Source organism: Acomys minous (genome assembly GCF_964271855.1).
Source record: "Acomys minous genome assembly, chromosome: 12".
Lineage (NCBI taxonomy): Eukaryota > Metazoa > Chordata > Mammalia > Rodentia > Muridae > Acomys > Acomys minous.
The window spans coordinates 82,224,114-82,250,273 of NC_140493.1; the positions used below are offsets into that span (position 1 = coordinate 82,224,114).

The window sequence follows — 26,160 nt, forward strand, 5'->3', positions numbered from 1 at the left end:
CTTGATATATAAGGCAAAGCCAGACTTGGCAGGATACAAGGGGCTCAGGGCAGGGGGCTGGAGGCAGGAAACAGACAAGAGGCAAGAGGCAGAAGCAAGCAGAGTTCTGTGAGTTCAAGACCAGCCTGGTATACTTAACAGGCCAGCTAGAGCTACATAGTACTTCATATTGAAACCTATAAAAATAATTAAAAAGGAAATAAAGGCAGAGAGCAATAGACAAGGATACTCAGTGTTGACCTCTGGCTTCCACATATGTGCACAGAAACATGGGTCTCTGCATACACATGTGCACACACATACAGTACCATAATCCCGCAAGTAATATTAACTCTATAGGCTTTACTTCTCAAAAGTATATCAGTTGCGCTAAAAAGAATTTAAAATTTTCTAAATTTATGAACAACCAAAATAAAAAGAAAAGAATTAAAGGTAAAACCAGAAATCAAGGAAACTGAGAATAGTAAAACAATAAAGGAAAATCATTGAAATAACTATTCTTCAAAAAGCTAAAAAGAGTTATTACATATATTAAGATGATTGAAGGAAAAAAAGAGAAAAGACAATTTCCCAGTGTGAGGAATTAAGTGGAGGAGGAAGAGGCCATGTTTGTCCGACAGACACTGCAGAAAGGACCAGAAGAGTTTCACAAGCCTGAGTTTGAACCTTTGATGACATAATCTACTTGTTTGAAAAGTGAAGACAAGCCCAGCTTCCTGTATGAAATACATATAATGTGTCTTTTAGCTGTTAAGAAAATTGAATTCACGATTTTGAAATGCTCACCTCTTCAGGCCCTGATTGCGTCATGAAGAGAATTCCACCAAATGTTTAAAGAAGAGTTAATGCCAAGCACAGAAGAGGAAGAGACACATCCTAATTTATTTTGTGAACCCTTGAGAACAAAACCAGACAAAATAGTGAGAGAGAGAGAGCAAAAGAGATAGAAAGAGAGAGACAGAGACAGAGAGAGAGAGAGAGACAGACAGAGACAGAGACAGACAGAGACAGACAGAGATACACACAGAGAGAGACAGAGAGACAGAGAGAGAGAACATGACGTCGAGATGTTGGAAGGGAACTGCGGTGGGATAGGAGGGGCTAGAAGCAGGGGAACGAGGGTGGCTTGGATCCAAACACATTATATGCACATATGAATATGAAATTAAACATTTAATAAAAAGGTTAGCAAAAGGAACTCACCAACATATAGAAAGAATCACACAGTGGATAAATGGTGGGTATTTAAGGGACACAAGACTGGCTTGCTACTGAAAGCCAATATTATTTGTATGAACAGATGAAAGAAGAAAATTCATATGACTGATTTCAGAAACTAGCTAAAATTCAATCTTCACTAGGTCACTCATAAGAATGGGTCTCAGATGGCTAGCAAAGGGGAGGCCTTCAGACTGATAAAGCGCATGAATCGGAACTCACAGCTAACAGGACGGCACGTGTCAGAAGACTGAAGGCATCCCCCTAGGGTCGGGAACCTGCCACAGGAATCTTCTCCCCACTGAACTCATTGCAGTGCTGGGTTGCTAAGCCAGGGAATCCAACCAAGGGAACACAATCAAATTCTACTCTCCCCAAGATGGCACATAGGCTTACTGTAATTCCTATCAGAATCCTATTAGGTTTTTTTTTTTACTGCTATTTAATGTAAAAAAGAGTTTTCTAAAATGCAAAAAGAAAAGCAAACCAACTAGGTAACTCAAAAAAAAAAAAAAAAAAAAAAAAAAAAAAAAAAAAGAAAAAAGAAAAAGGAAGTAGGGATCAGCCTACTCAAGTTCAAGATTTAGCATGTGCTTTGGTCTTCTTTCTGCTGCTGGGATGAAATACTCCAACAAAAGCGAACTTTAAGAGAAAAAAAGGTTTATTAGGATTGCAGTTCCACGTCACAGTTCATCAGTGTGCGGAAGTCAAGGCCAGGTCTTGAGCAGGTAGTCATAGCCATTGCTAAGAGCAAAGAGAGGATTAATGGCTGAACACTTAACACTCCATTTGATTTCTCTACCCATACAGTCCAGTACCCATGCCCAGGAAATGGCACTGCCCATCTGACCAATTAAGACCATGGTATTGGCTTGCTGGGAACGCGCTGCCTGTCCGTCCGCGGCGGCGTTTGCCGGCGGACAGCAGGAACCGCTTTGTCCAGGCTGCAGTGATGCTGCTTTTCTGCCCAGGCTGCGGGAACGGACTGATTGTGAAGGAGGGGCAGCGCTGCCATCGCTTCGCCTGCAACACCTGCCCCTACGTGCACAACATCACACGCAAGGTAACAAACCGAAAGTATCCAAAGCTAAAAGAAGTGGACGGATATGCTTGGTGGGGCAGCTACCTGGGAGAATGTGGACTCCACTGCAGAGCCATGTCCGTAATGTGAGCATCCCCGTGCCTACTTCATGCAGCTTCAGACCCGTTCCGCCAATGAGCCAATGACCACCTTCTACAAGTGCTGCAACGCTCAGTGCGGGCATCGATGGAAGGCCTGAGGGCCTGAGGGCTTAGCTGTGTGATCGGAAGGTAGAGAACCAGGGTGAACATAGCCCGCCTGCCGGTCAGCAGGCGCGTGGGAGGTACACACAAGGATGCTCACCAGGATTCAAGTCAGGGTTAGGGTTCCTTACTTCCATTAGAACTAGGAACTCACTGTGGACCAGGCTGGCCTTGAACTAAGGGATATGCCTGCCTTCGCTGCCGGGTAGCTGGGACCAAGGGTGTGTGCCACCACTGCCAAGGATAATCTCGAGTCTGCTAATCTTCCTGCTTCCTATCTCACAAGTGTCTGGGTCATAGGCGCGCGAACCATGGTCGTTTTGTGCAGTGCTGAGCCTCACACACGTTAGATAAGTGCTGTACCAATTGAGCCGGATCTCCTGTCCTTGTTCTTATTTGCTCTCTCTAAATTTTACAAATACTTACAAAAACCCTGAAAATAGCTTTAAAATTCTAGACTGGCATGGTTCATCTTGTATGATTAGTAACTGTTCTGTGAGTGGGGTTTCCTAAGTGATTTTGATAGAAATTTAAAAGTAGCCAGAACATTTTATATTTCCAGCTAGAGAGAAAGGTCCACAGGAGAGCCTGTGCCTAGCACTTGAACTTTAGAAAAGTTACATATTTGTTGAAACCACTAATGATGTTAATCTGTAAGGTGGGCATATTTATATGTGGTCCCTTCCACACAACTGGACAGTTGTACACAGGATAAAGAATGCAGAAAGAAGAGCTGAAATAATAGTACCCTCCCGAGAATATAGCATATCTGATACCTTCAAAATACCTAAATAGTGGTATAGATGCATAATTCAAAAACCAAAGCTGACTTTGAAGTCTTAATCTATGGTTGCTTTCAAGCCTTTGGACCTTTGCTGATTATTTCTGTTCAGTAACTCTGTTAGGAAGGAGACGTGCACCGTCCTCTTGCAGTGAGGGTGTATTTGAATATTAGAGCACTTGCCTAGCGTAGGACAAGTTCTGGGCTTAGTTCTTGGTCCTGCATGGCAGAGGTGGAGGGGAGAAGGCGGGTGCTCAGTGTTGGGAAGTGCTGGAACATTCTCACATGGCTGGTGGGAGGAGAAGTTGGTGCAGTAGTTCTTGGGCAATAGTGCAATCTATTGGTATTTAAGATACACTCAGGTGCATGGTGGCGCATGCCTGTAATCCCAGCACTCGGGAGGCAGAGGCAGGCAGATCACTGTGAGTTCGAGGCCAGCCTCGTCTACAAAGCGAGTCCAGGACAGCCAGGGCTACGCAGACAAACTGTCTCGAAAAACAAAACAAAACAAAAGATGCTCAGGCGTGGCACAGACGTCGGTGTTACCACTTGGGAGGAGGCCGGAGCGGGAGCACGAGGAGGTCCAGCTTGGGGTGTCAGTGGCAGAGCAGCTGGAAGGGAAGACACAGTGCCAAGCTTCGGCCTGTCTCAGCCTGCTTTCTTTCATTGAACTTTCCTCTGTGAAGCTGGTATTTTGGACTAGGCCACAGAAAAGAATTTCAGGGTAGTTAGTTACGAAGACACTAGTCGAGTGTCTGAACAACAGCCGAACTCAGGATTTGGGCGGCCTCCTAAGGGGAGTGTTCAGCAAGCCTTCACCACCATCTTCTTTTGTGGTCCCAGAGCCTGTGGGGCTAGAAAGCCATGTGACTGAGGAGCCAGTCTAGGGCACGGGTGAGGTGGAGATGTGTTCAAACCCTGAAGGTCTCATCCTGAGAAGGCATAGGACTACTTCCTCCCTGCACTGGGCCCGCACATCTGAGCGTGATAAGCCTTGTGACTCTCACCTCACACCCTAGAGGCAGTCACGCAGCCTGGTGGCCAGGTTACAGTGTCAGTGTCCTCTCTTTCTAGAAGGACATGTCCACCAAGCGCCTGGAATTTCTCTTCATACAGACGGAAGCGTTCCCAGCACCTCGGCCTCAGCCAGTGATGTACATTCACCCTGGAAACTGCCCACTGCCCAAGGGTTTACATAGCCCTCTGTCTCCCCCAATAAAGAACTGTTTCACTGGAAAAAAAAAAAAAAGACCATGGTATTGGCAGACATAGGCATAGAGACTAACAGAGCAGGGCAGAGAAGCCAGAAATTAACCCACACAAATGTGCTTGAATCATGACACGGATAGAAAGGTTACCTACTGGAGGAAAGACAGCATTTCAAGTGGCTTTGCCGTGGGCAGACATCCAGGACCAAAAACTAGGAGTGGGCAGAGAGCTCAGGTAGGCCTGCTCCACAAGCCTGCAAACCCAAGTTCAGCCCCAAGAACCCAGATCCAAAGCTCGGTATGGCCAGGCATGGTGGTACATGGATTTTTATCTCAGCACTTGGGAGGCAGAGGCAGGAGGATCGCTCTGAGTTTGAGGTCGGCCTTATGTACATAGTGAGTTTCAGGATAGCCCAGGCTACACAGAGAGAGCCAGTCTCAAAAAACAAACAAACAGACAGACCAAAAACTAAACAAAAGCTGAGCATGAGAGTGCTTGCTTATAATCCAATTGTAATCCCAGCACTGGGGAGAGGGGGACAGGTTGACTACTCCAGGCTTGCTGAGCAGCTAGTGTAGCCAAGTCCATAAGTTCAAGGTTCAGTGAGAAGCCCTGTCTCAGAGAATAAGGTGGAAAGTAGAGAGGAAGATACCTACCATTGACCATTGACCTAAATACAGAGAGAGAGAGAGAGAGAGAGAGAGAGAGAGAGAGGGAGGGAGGGAGGGAGGGAGGGAGGGAGGGAGGGAGGGAGGGAGAGGGAGAGGGAGAGGGAGAGGGAGAGGGAGAGGGAGAGGGAGAGGGAGAGGGAGAGGGAGAGGGAGAGGGAGAGGGAGAGAGAACACAAGGTAGGAACAAGCAAACACCAGTCAAAACTGAAGCCTACAGACTCAGATCCTGCAGAACCGTTTGCTCAAGGTGGATTAGGAAGTTAAATGTCAAACTCTTAACACGTCCAGACAAAATATAGGATCCAGTCGTCTCTGGGATGTCACAGTAGACAGAGTTCCAGGACTTAGTGTCACATCACATCTAGAAAGGAAAATGGCGATGAACTTCATTGGAAAGATGGCCTTCTGCCTTGCTGACAGACTCAGTAAAGAAGGGCGAGAAGCCAAGCTTCGGAGTAGGGAGAGAGTTTTCAAACCACGCGTCTGATTGAAAACAAGTGTGTAGAGTGTTTAAAGAATTCTTAAAACCCAGTAGTAATAAAACAAACAACCCAGTAAGAAGTAAACAGATGACACAAAGGGAGAGGTTACTGGGGGGGGGCTGTATATCACAGAGCAGCCTGGGGACACCAAGACTGTGTCAACTCAGATAATCGCCGTTCTGTGCTGAGGGGTGAGTGGATTTTGTGTAAGCCACTTACGACATTGGCCATTGGCTGGGAGGAAGGATGCATGGTTTACTACTGTCTAATCAGGGAATGGGGTATATGTCTTCCCCTACTGCTTAGTGTATTGCTACATACACACACACACACACACACACACACACACACACACACACAATGGAGGAGGGAAGGAAAGTGGGATGGAGGGAGGGAGGGAGGGAGGGAGACACACACACACACACACACACACACACACACACACACAGAGAGAGAGAGAGAGAGAGAGAGAGAGAGAGAGAGAGAGAGAGAGAGAGAGAGAGAAACAGACAGACAGACAGACAGACAGACAGATAGACAGACAGACAGAGACAGAGAGACAGAGAGATGAATGTTGAATGTAACATTGCACAGATGAATAGAGGATCACTTTTAAAAGCCAGCCAACAAAACTGCCTCTGAGTTGGGCCATAATGATTGCTCTTCGACACTAATGGACTCACTGGCTCTCAGAGATTCTCTAGTGATAAAGTCCAAGAGGGACGATAACATCACTTGCCTGGAAAGTTGGCCCGCTAGTTCACTCAAAAATCAGCAACACCCCTTGGAAGATGCCGAGGAGAAAGGGGCTAGGGACAAGGAGGGGGGCATCACATCATGGATTACATATGACAGATTATTAGTAAAAGCTAATAAATCCATTGCTGGGAAGTTAGAGTTACTTGTTAATAAGTGTCCAGTAACTTAAGGATAAGCGAGACAAACTTTATTGCAACTGGGTCCCTAGTTATAAAAAGTTGGAACCAATTGGATTACTTAATGAATTTACATAAACAACAACCTTTATGCTATGCAGCCATTTAAAAGAGCTGGAGACCATTACGTGGTGAAATAAGCCAGACGCGGAAAGACAAATAGGACATATCCTTTCATGCGCGGCATCCTCCTATCTATCTACCTATTTAATATGGCATGAACATAGAGGTGGGACTGACAAGAGGAAGCAAATCAGCAGGAGAGAAAAGAGGGATGATCAAAGTATATTATATACCTGCACGGCACTGTTGTGATGAGACACACTGTTTTGTGGACCACAGCAACACCGGGGGCCCGCCTGAGTCAGGTTTGGTAGCACACACCAGTTAATCCCAGTTACTTGGGAGTCTGTGGGCCAGAAAGATCAGGAGTCTGAGGCTAGATTGGGCTACATGGAGAAGCCCTGCCTCGGAAGAAAGGAGGAGGGGTTGGTAGGTACACATTGCTGACACAGAAGGTTACTCCAGGCAAATTAAAAAAAAAATCCAGGTCCAAAAACAGCTCTCATGCTTATGTCAAAAGTCTAGGTGTTTCTAGATTTGATAATATAGGTGGGAGAATTAGAAATGTAGTCTCTACACTAATAACATAGGTGCCTGGGGGAAAGAATGGTTTTGGGACTAGAACTCTATTTCTGCCTGTTTGATTAGGTTCTTATTGATGGCAGTATTTCTTTCTATGACTAGAGATACCCCTCCCCCTAAAGGAAGAAACTGGCTTTGGAGTTTGACTGTGCTTGAATTCTAGAACTTCTATTAACTGAGCAAATGTGTAGTTTCCGTAAACAATGTTACACGCCTTGGATTTCTGATGTGTGGCACAGCAATGATTCTTGCTCCATAGTGAAGCTCTGGGAATTAGCTTAGGAAATGTATGATCCAGGGCCTGACTTCACACAGTGACTGTACACGTGGCAGTGCTGAGAGCCCAGGGGGAGTGGAAGACATTAAGCTACTCTGCTTTTCTGTCTGGAGGATTTTTTTTTGTGGTGCTGAGGACCCACACATGCTAGGCAAGTGCTACAATGCGGAACCAAACCACCGGCCCACCGGTGACTTATCAGCATGTGCATTTGATATCCCTATGGACTCCACCCTGGTTTGCTGTTTGTGTCCTGTGGACAGGTCCACCTCCTCTTGGTCTACATCCAGCCATTCAGGGCTGAGTTTTGCTGCTTCATCTCTGCTGTGAGTTACCCTCGGTGATGGAGAGAATCCTTGCAGAGCCCTGCATCCTCATGGTGCAAGAAACCCAGATTCAAACCAAATTATAGCAGAGGTACTAGGGTGTCCTTTGATTAAATCTCTGATATGCAACTTTGTCTGAGAGATGAATATCCAAATGGGGTTTTGGTCTCTGTGGCAGAGAAAGCCTGAGCACAGGCCACTCTGCGACAATTTGCTAATGCCACGTAGTGAAAAATAGGACGGGGTGAGCCAGTCAAATGGTTTTAGAGCATTTCAGATTTGGCTGAGCCATTATGACTGATTGGTCCCATGCTGTCGCATGTCACCACTGTGAGAATTGATGACTTCTAATGCCCAAGCTGTTAGTGAGCAAGCTGCCAGAAAAAGAATGGACTAGCTTGGAGTCCCTGAGGATGTAGACAAGGTGGCATGCCTAACAGCATAGATCTGATACCAGGCAACCAACTCCAGACGTCCTCTTGTACATCTGAGAGGTAGCACCATCCCTTGGGACTGTCTCCCGCACCGTGGATATGCAGGGGTTTTATGGGAATCACCTTTGGAGGAACAGTACCTTTACAAAGCTCCATGAGAGCGTTGCCTATGGCTCTCAAGATGGGTATGGCAGCCCCCGTGCTCTCTCTCCAGAGAGGATTCAGAAAACTAGACAGGAAAATAGCAATTCTCGGTTGGTAAGGTGCTTGTGGTCTAAGCATGAGAAGTGGAGTTAAGTTCCCAGGAATGTAAGCTAAAACTCCTAGGTATGGGGGCACATGCTTCTAATCTCAGCACTGGGCATGTGGGGCCAGGAGGGTCCCTGAGGCTTGCTGGCCAGGCCAATGAGAGGCCTTGTCTCAAAGGCAAGGTAGATATCTCCTGAGGAATACCATGTGCACCTACATATGCACACCACCCCACACACATGAACACAAGTGAGGTTTTGTTTTTGTTTTTGTTTTTAAAGAAAACAATGACTGTGTTTTTAAATCAATGGTCACAATTATGTTATACCACCTGGGTGCATGGATTTCTAAAGCTGGCCTTTGGATTCTAAAATCAAAGGCACACAGAACCAGCTTCTCAACATGCGAATACAGACAGGAGAGGAGCTGGTCTAATGAAGTTGTGCATTTCAGCGCAGTGCTGTTGCTGGCATTTTGCCTGGGTGAGGACTCTGTCTTCTGTGTTGCAGTGGGACACATCATTCTCTCAAATGCTTTGCTCCTTGAACTTGTGTGTCTGACCCATTCATACCGACCTTGAGACTTTCAGTTTGATTCATTTTCTTTAAAAAAAAAATGCAATTTCCTGTGTCTTGGGAAAAGGAGAAAGGTTAAAAAATATCATTACAAAGGCTCCAAAGACTTGGGGAACATCAAATTGCTCCGAGGAACCATTTTTATGAGTTAAGTGTAAAGGAAACAGAGACATACGGGTTAAATTTCCTTAAAATACACATGGGCTTAAAAATTAAGGGGGAAAGAAGGACTTGGCAAATGTGGGTTTTGAGCTTTGCCAAACCCCAACTCCTGAGGAATAACTTGAGATGCTTGACAAACCCAAAAAGCAGCTGGGCTTGCCCCGTGCCCTCCTCAGGCGGTATCTAGAGCCCCAAGTGATCAGAACGTGTGTGACTGAAACATGCTAATTTCCAAACTCCTGCTCTGATTTTTGAAATTACCCTAAACATTCCCCATTTATAAAAGTTCTCCCTAAAGGCCCCAGCCTCCTCAGGTTTTATTTTGTGGTGAGGAAAAAAAAAAAAAGGAAAAGAAATCACAGATGAGTTTTATAATTCCAATTTTAACAGGTGAAAATGCAGCGTATGATGATGTTTAACCTGGAGGGTCGGTGCAAGTTTTCTCTTACTGATAAGCATCCCGGCTGCGTTAGGAATGCGTGAACTTGCTAGTTTCTGTTTTGTAAGGGATTTGCAGGGGTTAGTGCAGACTCCTCAGTAGTCATGGAAACTTCAGAAGGGTCTCCATGGGCTCCTCTAACAGCATCCATCCACTCATCCATCCACTCATTCACTAAGCAAATGTTGGGAAGATGCCCTGTTCCACACACAGCGAAGGAGACAAGAGAGCAAGGTAGCGTGTACTGGGCAGGGGAAAGGGTGTGCACCATGAGCTGCTCTGTGCATCATCTCCCTGAGTGTTCACTCTAAGAAGTCAGCACCATGCTATGTCAGTTTTGCAGGCGTGGAAGGAAGCGGGTGTATGTGTATGTGTGGGCTGGGGCATTCATAAGTTACTGAATGTTGGCCAGCAAAGCAGATCCAGGATTCAAGGTCAAGTTTGATGTTAATGATATCTGGGTGTGATCTTCAAGAATGCTCAGGGCGGGCCAAAGATGCGGTTCAGTTGGTGGTGTGATTCCCTAGCACGCACAAAGAAGTCCTGGCTTCTGTACTCATCCCGGCGTAGGACTGGGTGTGGTGATGCAAGTCATAATTCCAGGACATGGCAGGTAGAGCAGGAACAATCAAGAGCTCACAGTCTGCCACAGATTATACTGTGTCCACTACATCTATGTCGATATCTATATTACCTATGGGTTCAAGGCCAGCCTAGGATACATAAGACCCTGTTTTGCCCTTCTTTTGTTTTTAACTAACAATAGTTGAAGAAGAAAAAGAAGAAGAAGAAGAAGAAGAAGAAGAAGAAAGAAAGAAAGAAAAAAGTTCTCTTTAAATCTGTACAAATAGAGGTACATTCAAATGTAAATATAATAAACAGAGAAACACATGCCCTAACCACCCAGAATCGGGATTCCTGTCTGCTGAGGTCAGGACAGGTTTTGGATTAGGATGTGAGGGTGAGTCAAAGCTGAATAGTGAAGGGTCAGTGTCCTTCTTGACGGGAGGATCATCTGACAGAATGGTGGGGGGCTAGGGTGGGGGTGGATAAAAGAGAGAGGTCCTCAGAGAGATGGCAGACGCAACTAGGACATGGGAGGGGGGGTTACCAAAGGTGCAGTAATGTACCTCAGCCACAGGAAAAAGACAAGGAGCCATCTAAAATGCCTATGAGATAGGAGGAATGATGCCAGGAGATGGCTCAGTTGGTAAAGTGCCTGCTGTGTCAGCATGAGGATCCGAGGACAGGTGTGTTGGAGACAGTCTGCAACCCCTATCCCTGGGGGATCAGAGAAAGAAAGATGCCCCACACGTGGTAGTCAGGCAGGCTAGCCAATTGGTCAGCCCTGAGTTTACTGAGAGACCCCGTCTAAAAGGATGAGGTAGAAAGTGACAGAGGAGGACATCTGCAGTTGACTTCTGGCCTCGACCCCCCCCCCCATCACACACACCTTCCTCGCTTGGATTTCAAGTGAGAGCCTCCTGCACCACGAGCATCTTGGAGTGCTGAGAGATGCCAGAGATGAAGGATGGGCGTTTTAACCAACAGATCCTCTTCCTGCATCAGCTCCATTGCAGGGCGGGGAGGGGCGGGGGGACCAACAGTCTATGCTGCTGTTACAGAGATGGAGTCGTCTTGGCTCCATGTGGCAGTCAGCTGGTTTGCTGATTTTAGAACCTAACCTCTCATATAAAGGCGAGTCCACCCCATCTGCTTACTTTGTAAATGAACCCTGGAAAGGAGAAGGGTCACCTTGTTAAAAATACTCTGAGTGGATGTGGTAAAGAAAACAAAACTCTACCCAAACAAAATGTAAATTGTTCGTGAAAATATATGCAGATGCTAAAACTGTTCCTAATGTGTGAACATGGACTAACCTCTAACTGTATACACAAGGAAATACTGTGCCTTACAAAGAACCGGCTATGGGCTTGCCACAGTTTTTAAATGGCATTTATAAATAAAGCCGGGTCCTGAAGACAGCAGAGTGGCAAAGTCAGTAATTAAGTGGAGGAGCTAAAAGGATTGATTCATCCCAGGTCTTATAGCAAGGCTGTAGGAATAGGAGATTGAAGACCTTTGAAGGTGTATAAATACCTGAGAGACATAATAGTTTGTGGTTAAAACACAGAATTATGCTCCAACTTGTTTCAATGAAAAAAAAACCTCAAAACATATCCATTTTAGAAGAATTAAAATATGCCAAAGAAGCAGCAGAATTCCACCATGACCTGATCACAGATAGATCTATTTCTGTTTACGTGTTTCACGCCCTTTCAAGGTTCCATTATCAAGCAGTTCTAAGCTTACAAGTTTGAAAGCTCAGGCCAGGGAGCTAGCACGGTGGGTAAGGTGCTCATTACACAAGCCCGAGGACCTTTGTTTGAGACCCCAGAGCCATATAAGGCTGGACATGGTGATACCCGTGTGTAATTCTATCCATCCTATGGTGAGATGGGAGGCAGAGACAGGGGGATCCCCAGAAGCTTGTGGACCAGCTTGTTCTGGTGTTTGCAGTGACAGACAGCAAGAGGACAAGGCGGTGACTAATACCTGAGTTATTCTCTGATCCTCATGTGTGCGCTATGGCACACACAAGTCTGTACTCCTAACAAGAACATCCACACAGAGATTTAAAGAAGAAAAGAAAAAAGAGTTTGGAACCTCTGTCTGGCTCATGGACATGACCTTTTTAAATGACTGCATAACTCGTCTATGGTGCTGATTGTGTACAGATTTACTCCTATTCCTGTGGGCTCACCCACAGATCTTGTGACTTCGAAGGTCTCAGGTGGGACCTGAGAAGTAGCGTTCCTACAAAGTACCAAGGTGTTGCTGCAGTTGGTGGCCCAGGGATCACACTCAGAGGTCATGGCTCTGGGAGGTTTAGGGTTTTGTTTCATTGGTTTTATAATCATAGCAGAAACATTTTCCCGAGCCATTTCTAGTTACAGCTGTATTAATGGGCATTAGCTATATTAATGGGAGTCACTGTGTTTTTCTGTAGCTGAGATGTCGAGCACGAAGCACACCCATCAACCCACATACTGAACCACACTTTTCTCATTCTTTATTTCACTTTTAGGTTAACTTCTGTAGCTTTTATGTACAACAGAGAACATATGATACTCAAAATGGATACATAGTTTAACTTCATGATCTGCCAGCCATTTCCTTATTGCTGAGTGTTTTTCTATACTAATTAATAGAAGAAGGATGCCACACTTCTTTACAGAACAACCCTGGGAGCGGCGAGGTGGCCTGTAGCCTCGAGACAGGATATGTGAAATGAACCAGCAAGACTCTCATAGGTCTAAGGCTTAGAACACTAAAGTCCTTACTCCACCAGTAGGAAGGGTCCTGAGCTATCCTGAGCTATCCTGAGCAGGACGCTCATGAACCTGGGGACACACACTCTCTCCCTGATGACAGTGACATTGACACACAGGGAAGAACCAAGAGTCCTGGAGATTGCTGTTCTAATGCGTTGCCAGTTTGTTCCATTGCACCACGGTTACAGAGATGTTAATGCTCCTGGGGAGCAGAGTGCACCATGCTATAGGAAGCTCAAGGCCTCTCCTTTCTTTTGGTCAGGCTCAGAAGTGAGTGACAGAAACAGTCAACTGCCAGGGGCCCCCCAACAGTGGTTTCTGCCCTCGGTGACTGCCAGCTTTGTGGACTTAGCACACACAGTCTCAGAGGTCTGGTTGGAAGCTCCCCTCTGTCTGATACTGCTATAAGGATGAAGAACGAGGAAGATTATAGTCACTACAGAGCTTCAGTGACCAGCGGTGACAAAAACTCCCCATCCTTACCCTATACCTGTTTCTCAGTCACTGCCCAGACCCCAAAGAACAACTCCAGGGAGTTGAGGTCCATGGGGAGGAGCTTCTGGATGTGGGTACTGTTCACTGCAAGTGAGTTGAGTTCAGCAGGGGGGAGAAGTGGCCAAAGCGCTGCCTGGACAGTGGCATTCGTAAGCCCGCTCTGTGTGTCGCATGTCCGTGTCCATCTCAGCACGGTTAGTCTACTTCAAAGAAACGGGGGTTGGGGCAGGCATGGAGAGGCCCAGTGCTTGGCTAACACGTGATAGCAGTGGCCGTGACTTCAGCCATCTAACTTCAAAGTGCACACTTGTCCCTGTCTCTCTAATCAGCTTCTTTAAAAAGAAGAGCATCTGCTTGCAGACTGGGGGTGTGGATCAGTTGGTAGGGTGCTTGCCTAGCGTGCACACAACCCAGGATTTGATCCCCATGGTGACCACGTAAACTATGTGCAGTGTCAAATGCCTGTAATCCCACCACTGGGGAGGTGCAGCCTGTAGGATCAAAAGGTCAAGGTCATCCCTGGCTATATTGAGAGTTTTGATGGCAGCTTGAGTTATATGAGATGTTATCTCGAAAAAAAGGTTATTGATTTTACATACAGTTATCTGGTTCACCTTAATGCTAAAAGGAGGAAAATCTTTTCTTTTCTTTCTTTTTTAAAATTTTATATTGTCCTGATTTTCTGGCCACCAGCTTTCTCCCATGGTACTCACGCTAAAGGGAACAGGTGTATCATAGAACATAACACACCACACACACACACACACACTCACCACACCACACCATTATCATTTGGATGACACCCCTCACCCGTATACACAGGCCATGGTCAACACTCAGTTAAAAGGTGGGCCCTTCAAAAAGTGACTAGGACGTGAGGCACAAACCTTCATGAATGGAGCAATGCCATTCACTTGGGATTTGATTCCTCATAAGAAGCTCCCATGGCTTTCCACTGCCCCCTCCATCTCTCACTTCCATCCTCTCTTCCTCTCCTTCCTTCCTAGTTGTGTCTTCTCTGAGTGATGCCCTTAACCACAAAATGATACAGCGAGAAGGCCTAAGGACACACACACACACTGTATTCTTTTTATAGGATGATGTGACCCAGGTTTTATGTTATTGGAAAGTGGTACTATGGCTTATAGTGGAGTCATCTGGAGGACTTGTTCAGACACAGATAACTAGGTCTACTGCCGAGTGTCTGGTTGTAGAGGTCTAGATGGGACCTGTGGACCTACTTTCCTACTGAGGTTTTGGTGATGCTGACAGTGCTGGTCCTGGAAATACCTTTGAGAACAGCCAGCACAGAGGATGAACAGGCCAGAGTAAACAGACAAAAAAGCAGCCCTAGCCACCACGGTTTGTAGAAAACTGCCTTCTTCCATGTCACACTGTCTTCACTCAGTGACATGAACAGAGAAAAGTGTCAACTGCAGAACCTGGTTCACAGTCATCCGTGTCTTCTCCATAGCATAGTCTCATGGCTGCACTCCTGGAGCTTCCAGGGATGAATAACAAATCAAAATGTCAAAGTGAGAAGCCACCAGTGGCTTTCTACTGGCTGGGTTAACACAGTCCCCTCTTTATCAATAATGAGGCAAGATATTGGCTTCTTTAATGTAATGTTGGACGTGGTCACAGGCAAAAAGCCCAGCTGTTTTCTGTAGCTGTATCAAGTACCGGGCCTCCCTTTCTGCTCCCAAAAGGTCATGATGTCCTATTGCAATGACGCGATTTCTTCATATTTACCCTTTGAAGTGTTCCTGGAGGTGTCTCTCAGGCGAGACAGCTCTAGCCTTGCTCTGTATGCCATTCCTGAAAGTTCCTTAGACTATCAGAGTCATTGGAGTTCACAATCAGGAATATTTCCCTCCTTTAATAAGCTGAGTTCTGTGGCAGACAGATTGTGGTGTTTCTGCCAAACATGGGCTGTCCCCAAATGACACAGTCATAAATAAGCAGATCAGGCCCCTACTTCAACTTCAACTTCTTCTCCTCTTGAGTGAGTTTGATAATATGAAACAGCGTATAAAAGGCTGTGCTTGGGCCATGCACTCTGAACCACCAAACCCTCACATTCCCAAACTTCTACCATTTCTGCCCAGGAGGACGGAAGCCAAACAAGCTCCCAACACTAGCGTTCCAAGAGAGAAGCAGACTCAGTAGATGTCCGTTCCCTGCTTTTTTTTTTTACTTTATTAATTTATTCTTGTTACATCTCAATGGTTATCCCATCCCTTGTATCCTCCCATTCTTCCCTCTCTCCCATTTTCCCCTTATTCCCCTCCCCTATGACTGTTCCTGAGGGGGATTATCTCCCCCTGTATATGCTCATAGGGTATCAAGTCTCTTCTTGCCACCAGGTCTCCCCCTCCAGGGGACATGGTCAAAGTTGAGGCACCAGAGTATGTGAGAAAGTAATATCCCACTCTCCACTCTACTGTGGAGAGTGTTCTGTCCATTGGCTAGATCTGGGTAGGGGTTTAAGGTTTACCGCCTGTATTGTCCTTGGCTGGTGCCTTAGTTTGAGCGGGACCCCTGGGCCCAAATCTGCCTATCATAATGTTCTACTTGTAGGCTTCTAGGACCCTCTGGATCCTTCTACTTTGCCATTCTCCCATGCTTCTCTCATCTAGAGTCCCACTAGAATGTCCTCCCCTCTGTCTCAGTTTCCTGGTAAGTGAAGGCTTTCGTGGGACATGCCCCTTGGGCTAATATGCAGATATAAGTGAGTATATTTGATACACATCCTTGGCAGAGTATGACGACCTGACTTCCGGTGTGGTCCATGGCCCAAGAATCTGGGTTGGCTTCAACTCATCCTGTCTCTATCTTGCTCAGGGTATGGTGTCTGGCACACAGTACTGGGGACCTGGTGTCTGGTTTCCTGTGGCCATGATGAGTTTTCTTCTTGATTATCTGCTTCTAGAGGATTATAGAGCCAGGTAGAGCTGACCGAGAAGCCACTCCAGTGTTTAGTTTGGGGAAAGGCATTTCTTGTTTTCTTTTGTAGGTATCGTGTCTCTTTCACTTATAGAAAAAAAATGAATGTTTGTTCTTGGAGTATATAAGACCTTCTGCTAGGGGACGTTCTTGACAAGGTCTTAATCAGGGCAGAAAATAAAGCCAAGGATGAAACAAAAAGACAACTACTACGCTTATAACGAGTGGAGAGAAACTGCTAAGTGTATAAACTAGATGGAGGAATGTTTTGTGGCAGGCACAGTAAGAAGAGGGTGAAGAGAACCTTCAAAACGGCCCCTACAGTAGGGACAGAAGTCGTGAGATGGGCTAAGGCCACGTTCTGTACTCAAGAAGAGCTCATAGCCCAAGAAGTTATTTGACCTTTCTTTCGCTTCTCATCAGCACTCACTGAACTCTTTATGTGTTCCAGGGAGCTTGTTTTGGTCACCAGCTCCCAGAGTGGAAGAAGACAAAAGGTCAGAGGTCTCCTGCATAGAGCTTGCTGTCCTTGCTGACTATTGATTCCACTCAGAACCCCAAGACGGTCATCTAGTTGCTCCCAAGTGAGCACTGCTCAGAGCCTCTTTCTGTACTATCTTGATCCCACACTTGGTCTTCTCATGCTTTGTGCTGGCCTAGCCCAGTGTCTGTGGAAGAACACTATGGAGTAACTCAGGAACCCTACCACTGAGATCTTTCTTTTCTCCTAAAACAAGTTTGCACATACGCACAATCACAGACACATACATCCAGAGAGCTGTTGGGAGGGAGCAAGGAGATAGTGCAGCCAGTTAAGCATTTGCTGTACACCTATAGGATCGACTTTGATCTGGAGAATCCATGTTTTTTTTTTTTGTCTGCTTGTTTGGTTTTGCTTTATTTTGTTTTAATGCTGGCCATGAAAAGTACCTGGAATTCTACTGCTAGGGAGATAATAACAGTTAGATCCTTGGGGTTCACTGTCAGATAGCCTAGGATATTTGGTAATTTCCAGTCCAATAAAAGACCCTATTTCAACTAAAGCAAAACAAACAACAGTAACAAAAAACAGTGGGTAATATCTGAGGAACCACATCTGAGGTTCTCGTGGCCTTTGTATTAAATATGTGCATGCGCGCTCTCACCTAAGTACTCCCGAGCATAAATATGTGCACGTACCCCTCCCCACACACATCCCTTGGGATGTGTCGAAGATTGGGAAGAAAATGTTTGTCTTCTGCCTAACAAGGTGCTTATCATATAAAAGGCCCTTCAGAATTAAAAGAAAGAATGACTCGATGAATTAATTACTATGAATTACTGGGTTTAAAGTGTCAATGAGCTTTGTTTTACATATCTTTGTGTACCATGCATCTAAATAGCACATGACCCATCTGTGATTTCTAAGTGAATAATGGGTAGATGGAAGCATTTTTATGTAAGTAGGTGGTAAATGAGTGTTATTTGTAAAAATGAATGAACGAATGGATGAAGAGGCAAATGAAAGGCTATGCCAGATAAGGAGAGAAGCCCCACTGAATTAAATTACTTTTCTTCACCTAATGAGGCATCGTGATTGCTGTGGGAGGTGAGGAAGCATGGTTGCTCTCTGTGAGTAGCTCTTTCCTGCTGTTGACTCAGTAGCCCGGCAGTGTGCCTTCATCCTGCGGTCTTTTTTAACACTCCAGGGTTAGCTAGGTGAGATGGCAGGGTTGTCGTTTTCATAAACCAAACTCCACTTTGATTTGTTTTCCAGTGTCTTAAGAGAACATGGATGCTAACCAGAAATGGTTGCAGATGCTAACAGGGAAGCTGGTCTGGTAAAAGAGAGAAAGTTCTGGAACAAATCAACAACACGTACTGACACTGGTATTCTGGTCCTTCGAGGAGGACCACCTGGAGGCCCATGACACTCAGAGGCAGAGTGGAGATCCATTTCTCCTGAGCACTTTCTTCTTGGGTCTGGCACACGCTTAGCAGAACAAGTCAGCTTGCTTCCAAGCATGGCCTGGAGCATCTCAGAGCCACACTCTGAAGATGAGATGACATTTCTCATCCAATTGCATCACTCTTGGCCCTGGGAGGCAGCCTTACTTAAGATGGTACAAGATCAAGAGAACTTAAGTCTGGTTTCTTTTTTTCCCCCACTGCTATTGTTAAATCTTCACCCTCTGAGTCAGCTTGGCAGCATTCCCCAGGAAACCAAATGTGACTTTGTCCTAGCAGGAATGTGACTCAGCCTGGGTCTCCTTGGAAGGCGCTGAGAACTCCATGCCAGCAACAAGAAGGAACACTGGGGAGGTACAAGCCACATCCATTACTTAGCAAGGAACGTTTTTCTTGTTTGCTTGTTTGTTTTGTTTTGTTTTTTTTTCCACCAACAATACCCCTTCTGAGATGCCACCTGATTGGCTCCCATACTCTTCTGAAATGAGAAGCAAAGCCTGGCAGCAGCTCTGAGGGCTGTAAAGAATTGCTACAAAGGTAGGGAAACTTGCATGGAGGCTAATGGATCAAATGCCCTTCTCTTAAGTCAATTAGCTCCTGGTTCTTCATTACACTGGGGCCTTTGGCCAATTAATTTCCAAAGCAAGTATTTGGCCATGAAAAGACACTTTAGAGAAACGGATGAACAAGCTAAGAAAGCTCAAGATGTGATTCTGGACAGAGTGTTAGCAGGCGTCTCTCCTCTTTGCTTCAGAAGGACTCCTAAAGAGCTCTGCATGGGCTCTTGGGAAGAGCCAGTGACAAACTGGGTGGTCAGGCCATCTGCTGGCTCTGCTAGTAAGTTCCAAGCCCTGTAGCAAAGAACTTTAGGTCAAGCTGAGTAAGAGGCAAAGGCTACCCAAGGCCACTGTTACAGGCTCTGAGGTAGGTACAGGGTCATGTTAGCTAAGATGACTCAGGAGGATGGATAGCTTATGCTTAAGCTCCTAAATGTGTGAAGATTATACCCCTGGGACCAGAATGTGAGTTCTGTAGTGTGGGGTAGGGAAACACATACCCTCATGCAGTACCTTGAACCTACATTGACCTGCACTACTTGGACATGACTGGTCACTCTGGGCAACCACTTCCCAATCTTACGGGTTCTTCCTGATGGTACGAGAATGAGTGTAATCAACGTAGAGCATTCCCTGTGTTCAATCAACTCCTGAGTTCTACTACTACCCCAGAACCTTTCCTTGTTAAGAAGGTCTAGAGAAGTTTCTGAAGAGACCTAAGTCTGAACCAAAGACACCTTCCACAATGTGTCTTGTAGAGCCCTGGAAATGATTCCTACGAGCCAAAGGCCAGGGTTGGAGTTGTGGTCTGTGAATAAAGATCTGGAGGTATTTGAATCCACATATACTAAACTAATGTTCTCCAGGCTTAGGAATCGCCCCGCCCTGCCCAGCCAGAGCCTGGAGACAGGCTCTCATGAAAGCTTGCCTTCCTATCATTAATTTTCACAGGAGGAGAGGAAATGAGACCAGACACCGTTCAGAGAGTAATTTTGATAATCAGCTATTCTTCTACACATCTCCAAAGCAATAGGAATTGAGGTGAGAAGGGTCATTAGGAAGCATTGTCGGGTGACTAAATGAGGCTAGCTGCCATCTTCCTAAGCTGCATCGTGACCAGCAAATGCCATACCACTGCTTTGAATCATTGAGGCATCCATGGTTACAGTGCCAGACAGAGCCAATGCTTGCTGGGTCTTTCTGGATCTTTGGAGTATTTAGTTTAGAGAGGAGGGAATGTGAGGAGAAAGCTGTGGGTTTGGCTGCAACTCTGGTGTGCCTGGCTTAGTATTTTCAAATGTTAAAAAGCGAAAGTAAAACTTGTTCCATGCATGAGTTCTGAAGAGCGAGCGGGGCTATGTAGTTATGGAGTTGGTATCAAGGGTTGGGTCTCTATTTTCTTGGGCTTTAAAGAACTCTTTCAATTGCTATCGTCGAATGCTACATGCAGCACCCATTTTTTTTTGTAAGAGCTGAAGAAAATGCATTGCAGGATGGCAAAGAGTGTCCCCTGGGGATGGGTTTAAACTCCTGTTTGCATGGCTGGATGCATGGTAAGGTTGGTGCTAATTCTAGAAGGTTTACCCATGACTTTGCCTGGTATCCTTGTTGGAAGAAAGAGGTTAAGAGGAAGGGATTGAAAGAGGAAGAAAGGAAGGGAAGGGAGCAAGGAAGAGGAATGGAGGAAGAGGTAGAACATACATGGGGAGGAAGGGGAAAACAAAATGAAGGGCAGAAAGAAAGAAAAATAAATGACTCAGCCCCACGAGAGGAAGATGTGAGGACTGAGGAAACTGGGTCCCACCCTGTTGCCAATTAGCTGTGTGACAAAACTGTCCCTGTCTGTCTTCTCATCTGTGGAGTGGACCAGCCACACTCACCATACACTCTTCACAGTGGCTGGCAGGCCACAGGAGACAGGAGTGACTGGCCGAGGGATGCAGGAGGGTGCTACCCAACTCAGTAGCAGTGCTGCTACAAGATCAGCTGCTGTATCTTAGGGATCCGGCCTTTGGCTACTTCAGAGGATCACTTACTCCGTTCCTACTGAGGGAAGAGGGCCACACATCACAGTGGGCCAATGTGGGCTTTATGCATCAACACTCAGCATCGCAAAGCCATCCAAAGGAGAAAAGGGCCCGGTGCCCTGAAGCTGGGCTCCAGGCGCCAGCAGAGATGGCGTTGCCTCCCTGCCTCTGGCTGCCAAGATCTCAACACAGCAGCAGCCACAGGACAAGTTGGATTCCCTGCCAGCCAAGCAGAGGAAGAATTTACTCCTTACGCCTAATATTTTAAGTCTTCCTTGATTTTCTACAAGCAGAGCTGCTGTCCCTTTGGCCCCAGAAGAAGATTTGGAGGGCTTAGAGTAACAGAAAAAAAAGTAGGGAGGAGGGGAGGAAAGCTATTTGTGGACTCTGCAAAACGGCTTTTTATCAGGATCCATAAGGCAGCCTCTAGGACTCTTGACACTCTCCTCTGGCCTTGTGGCTTTATTCTCAGCAGTGACCAGCACAAGAGATCTTAGATGTTTCATTTGCTTTTCATTATGGACAAATACCCAGCAGGCACTGCCTGTGGAATCCTGTTTCCTTAAAAACAAGGAGAGCAAAACATGGGGCTTTTCTGATCACTCCTTGCAGAAATAGAGATGATACAGGTACATTTAAATGCCGTTCAAGGACAGGCTGGTGAAGTTGTGACAATTGTGTTAGCCTTAGCTGGGCCTAACCACCTGAAAGGTCAACTGTGTGCAACCTGTCCTTTGTGTAACAAAGCAAAGCTCCCAGTCTCCCGTGAGTTCCCATGTAGCTAGCTCAGCTGAAGACTCACGAACCTGTGCTCTATTCAACAGAGCTCGTTTGGGCAGATTTTTTGTAACTCATTGTCTAATTTGCAATTGAACAGAACAGTAATTTGTGAGAAAAGACTAAAAATGATGGTTTGCATGTAATTTAAGGACTGGTCTTCAGCCCAGGGCAGGTGAAAAGCTTCTTTCCAGTTGGTACAAAGAGACCAGCTTTTACTTCCTAAGTGTGTGTGTGTGTGTGTGTGTGTGTGTGTGTGTGTGTGTGTGTGTATGCACACATGCACTTTCAGAAGCCAGGAGTCAGTGTCAGATGTCTTCCTCAATTGTTGTCTATGTTATTATTGAGGACAGGCCTCTTTAGGAGACCCGTACCAAATGGACTAGACCACCTGGCCAATGAGCTCCAGCAATCCTCTGGCCTCTCTCTACTTGGCATAGGGATTGTAGGTGTACACTGCCTTACCTAGCCTTTTCATAGAGGTTCTGAAGACCCAAACTCAAGCCCTTGTGCTTATGTAGCAAGCACTTCATTGACTGAGCCATCTTCCCAGCCATCTACGGGCCATCTTCAGGAAGTCAGCTAAATATATTGTGTGAGTTGTGAACTTACCCATCAGTATTAAAGATGGATTCCTTATTTACTGTTTGATGCCAAAGATGTGCTAGGAAACTTACTTGTCATAAATATGATTTGATCCCATGGCAGGGATTCAACTCATGACACGGGATGACATATTGCCTTCACTCTGGGGATAAGAAAGCCAAAACCCAGGAAGGTTAGGTCTTTTATCCAAAGCTACTGAGCTACCAAAGCAGGACTCTAGCCTAGGCCGATCTTGTCCGCATCCTGTTCAGCCCCGCGCATGCTCCCCTTCATGCTCCTTTTTTATTAGCCAAGGGAGCTGACAGTTGAGAGCAGTCTGGCTCACCTGGGACTGGCTGTCCTGACCTGGGTAAAAGGAGGAGGCCTACTGTGTCTGCCTCACAGTGTCTTGAAGGTCAAGGTCAAGATTCCATGTCACAGTGACATGCTTGGTGACAGTAAGAGTCTAGAGAATCAGTCCTCCTTAGACAAGATCATGGCACACGGGTCACAATATCAAGGGACTTATCCTAGGAAAAGTTGGACAGAGGAAGCAAGAAAGCTAATCATACTTGTCTGTGGTAAAAGGTCATGGAAGTGCTGGGCGACTATATCTCCTTTTTTAGAAAGAGGAGTTCTAAAGTGCTTTGCACTTGAATCTTGTCAATGGCTCGCAGGTTCCTCAGTCTACAATACAGTAAAAGTCATGTTGTGCAACTTGACTCTGTAAGGCTTGCTCTGTAAGCCTTAGCTACAGAAAGAACACTGCACCAATTTGCCTCAGGGTGTTTGCCCTGGGAACTTGCTACAATGTTGTGAGGAAGTCCCAAGGTTTCTTGAGGCTGTAAATTAATCCAGGCAATAGGCCTAACAAAGCCCCAGACATGAGGAGGAGAGACATGTTGTCCCCAGGGTGTCTGATACAAATTATGCACTACAGAGACCATGAAGGTTAATTCCTAATTATCATTGTTTCAGGTAACTAGGCTTGGCGGGGAGGGTGGTGGTGGTGCTGCTGCTGCTGCTGCTGCTGCTGCAGTAGATCCCTACTGTAGAGAGACATTAAAACAGGTCCACAGACTCTGAAGTGGCATCGTGTTCTGTCTAAGAGACATTGAAGATGGTGGTAGAAGTGGCATAGGATGTAGCTCTGAGGTGTGGTGCTCTCCGAGGGTGTGTAAGGCCCCCAATTCCACCTCAGTGTTATAAAGGAAAAAATGATGAGGAGGATGTTGATGATGATGCTGACATCTGGATAACATGCCTCTCTACAGTGAGGTGTGTTTTTTTTTTAAAGGTGAATGGGCTGTTGCTAATACAGTTACTGTGAGACCACGGCTGTACATGGATATATCCTGGGAGAGCTAGGATTGACTGATACAGTGACTAGGTTAGCACCAACGGGAGGCAATGGCTTAGGCAGGCTACTGAACCACAGCAACAAGGCAGAGAGGAACAGGGCTGCCTGAGTTCTATTCCCAGCCCCCACATCAGGTGGCTAACAACTGCTTGTAACTCTAAATCCAAGAGATCCATTGTCCTTTCTGGCCTACAGCAGCACACACACACACACACACAGACACACACACAGACACACACACACAGACACACACACACACACACACACACAGACACACACACACACACACACACACACGACATATGTTCATACAGACATGCATAGATGAGCACATAAATAAAAACAACTCTTTTAAAATAAGGAAAGGGTTGCAGACAGTCTGGAAGAAGAAAGAGCCTTGTTTTGAGGTACGTCTGGGTTGGGCTGTTACTCAAATAGGAGTAAGGACCTTTATCCCAGGAGCTCCAGGAAAGAGCGTCTTCCAAACCTCCCACTCTCTGCTTCATACTCTTTACAGAATGGAAATTTGTCTGCAAGAGAAGGGCCACACACAGTGACCAACCACACCCCTTCTGTCTCCATAAATGACATTGGTGTGGTCCAGTTAAAATTTTGTAAGAGGGGAACAGATTACAAGGGCATCATAGCTGTAGATCTTTCATGTGAGGAATTTGCTGAGGTACTCAAAAGACTCCTATGAAAAAATAGTGTGTCATTTATATACTTACAAAAACATAAATCTGGAATCATATTTCGTATTCTGCATTGTTCCTTCTAGATAATTTGGGTTCTTGCTGACCAGAGTGGCAGTCTTTCCTCCTCTGGGCAGGGAAGGAGGCTCCCCTGCCTGGTCCAAACAGCCTATATTCAGGGCATTGATTGATGATGCCTCTCTAGGGCAGGCAAAGACTTTTCTGTTTGTTTTTGGACTTCCTTCTGATCTATACACCAACACTCCTAAACCCCTGTCTTCTACCGGATTGGGATTTTCCCCTTGTTATTAGTGAGTAGGCATCTTGTGTTATCTCACAGTGCAGGGCTTTCAGGGTTACTTTACCGGCCATGACTTATATTCAGAATCACTTAGAACAAGATGACTCAGTAAACAGACACACCTCCTATGGGAGACTGAGGCAAACATTTCACAAAGAAACTATCTTCCCAAGGTACCCTGCCTGAACCAGAGTGATTTCCATCACATTCTCTTCTGAGCATGGCTTTCTTGTGCTGGGGTATTCTGTTAGATCAGGAGGCAGCCAATCGGGATAAATTGGAAATCATTAGGCTTGGTTAGATACTGTCTAGACTAACAAGGGTAACTGTGTCATGAAAAGGAAAGGCAGTGGAATAATCTTGTGGGTTTTTTCAACTCATATTTTTAAAGACAACTTAAAAAGGATGAGTTATGATTGGAAATTTTATGATACTTTTTAGTATTCTAGGAATGGAATTGAGAACAGTTAAGCTCACTGCTGGAATTTCCTAATTACCCTATAGGTTTACATGTGTTGTTTATATCAAAGTCTCTCTCTCTCTCTCTCTCTCTCTCTCTCTCTCTCTCTCTCTCTCTCTCTCTCTCTCACACACACACACACACACACACACCATTATGGGTAGGCATTTTTCATGCAATTAGATACTAAAGTCATGCAACTCTGGATTTAGAGGTATTCCCTGAGACCTGGGGAAGGGGTGGGGAATCAGCGACAGGAGGATCCCTGGGGCTCACTAGCCAGTCAGCTCAATTGATAAGCTCAAGAGCAACAACAGACCCCTTCTCAAAGATGCTCTTGAAGATAACATCTGGAGTTACCCATATTTGCATGTGCATTCTATTCATGTATGCACGCGCACGCACGCACACACACACACACACACACACACACACACACACACACACACCCTAAAACAAACAAACAAAAAACAAAGGAACAAATAGGCAAAAGACGATGGATAATCCAGCTGAAGGAAATGATGAATTTCCCTCTGGCTTTTGGTCCTGTCATGTGGTCTCTCCACAGACCGACTGGATGGCATCCCCTCACTCACACCATCCACCCTGGTGAGCACAGATCTCTTCGCTGAATTTGCTGATTCAAATGCTTATCTATTCAGAATCACACTCACAAGCACACATAGCTACCAGATTTTGCTGCTCACTTGAACATCCCAATCCCAGTGAAGCTAACACATAAAATAGCCTTTGTGGGGCCTGACTGAAGCTATCTGTTAGCTGCCAATTGCTTGAGCCTCGTAGGAGGGTTAGCTCAGAGATCCACAGAGCTCAGAGCCCTGAGCTGAGAAAGAAGTTCATCTGTTCAAGTTCTTAGTAGTGGTTTCCTGACTATGTCACACGTGTCACACATCAGAAGGCCCTCAAGATGTGGATAGGTGGCTCTCACCATGAGATGCTGTGATTTCAGTGGTCGGGCATGCAACCTGGC

At 45.8% G+C, this 26,160-nt stretch overlaps 2 protein-coding genes and 1 pseudogene across 3 annotated transcripts in view; 2 read left to right on the forward strand and 1 right to left on the reverse strand.

Moving 5' to 3' along the window:
- Positions 1–26,160, reverse strand: part of ANKFN1 (ankyrin repeat and fibronectin type III domain containing 1) — a 405,102-nt gene that overhangs the window by 179,388 nt on the left and 199,554 nt on the right. The window lies entirely within an intron of this gene.
- The window catches only part of LOC311579532 (uncharacterized protein), a 461,287-nt gene that overhangs the window by 172,682 nt on the left and 262,445 nt on the right, over positions 1–26,160 (forward strand). The gene's annotated exons all lie outside the window — the stretch shown is intronic.
- LOC311578901 (DNA-directed RNA polymerase III subunit RPC10-like) lies at positions 2,067–4,509 on the forward strand (annotated as a pseudogene). Its single transcript, XR_014783538.1, has 2 exons — positions 2,067–2,529; positions 4,358–4,509. The product of XR_014783538.1 is annotated as a DNA-directed RNA polymerase III subunit RPC10-like (transcript).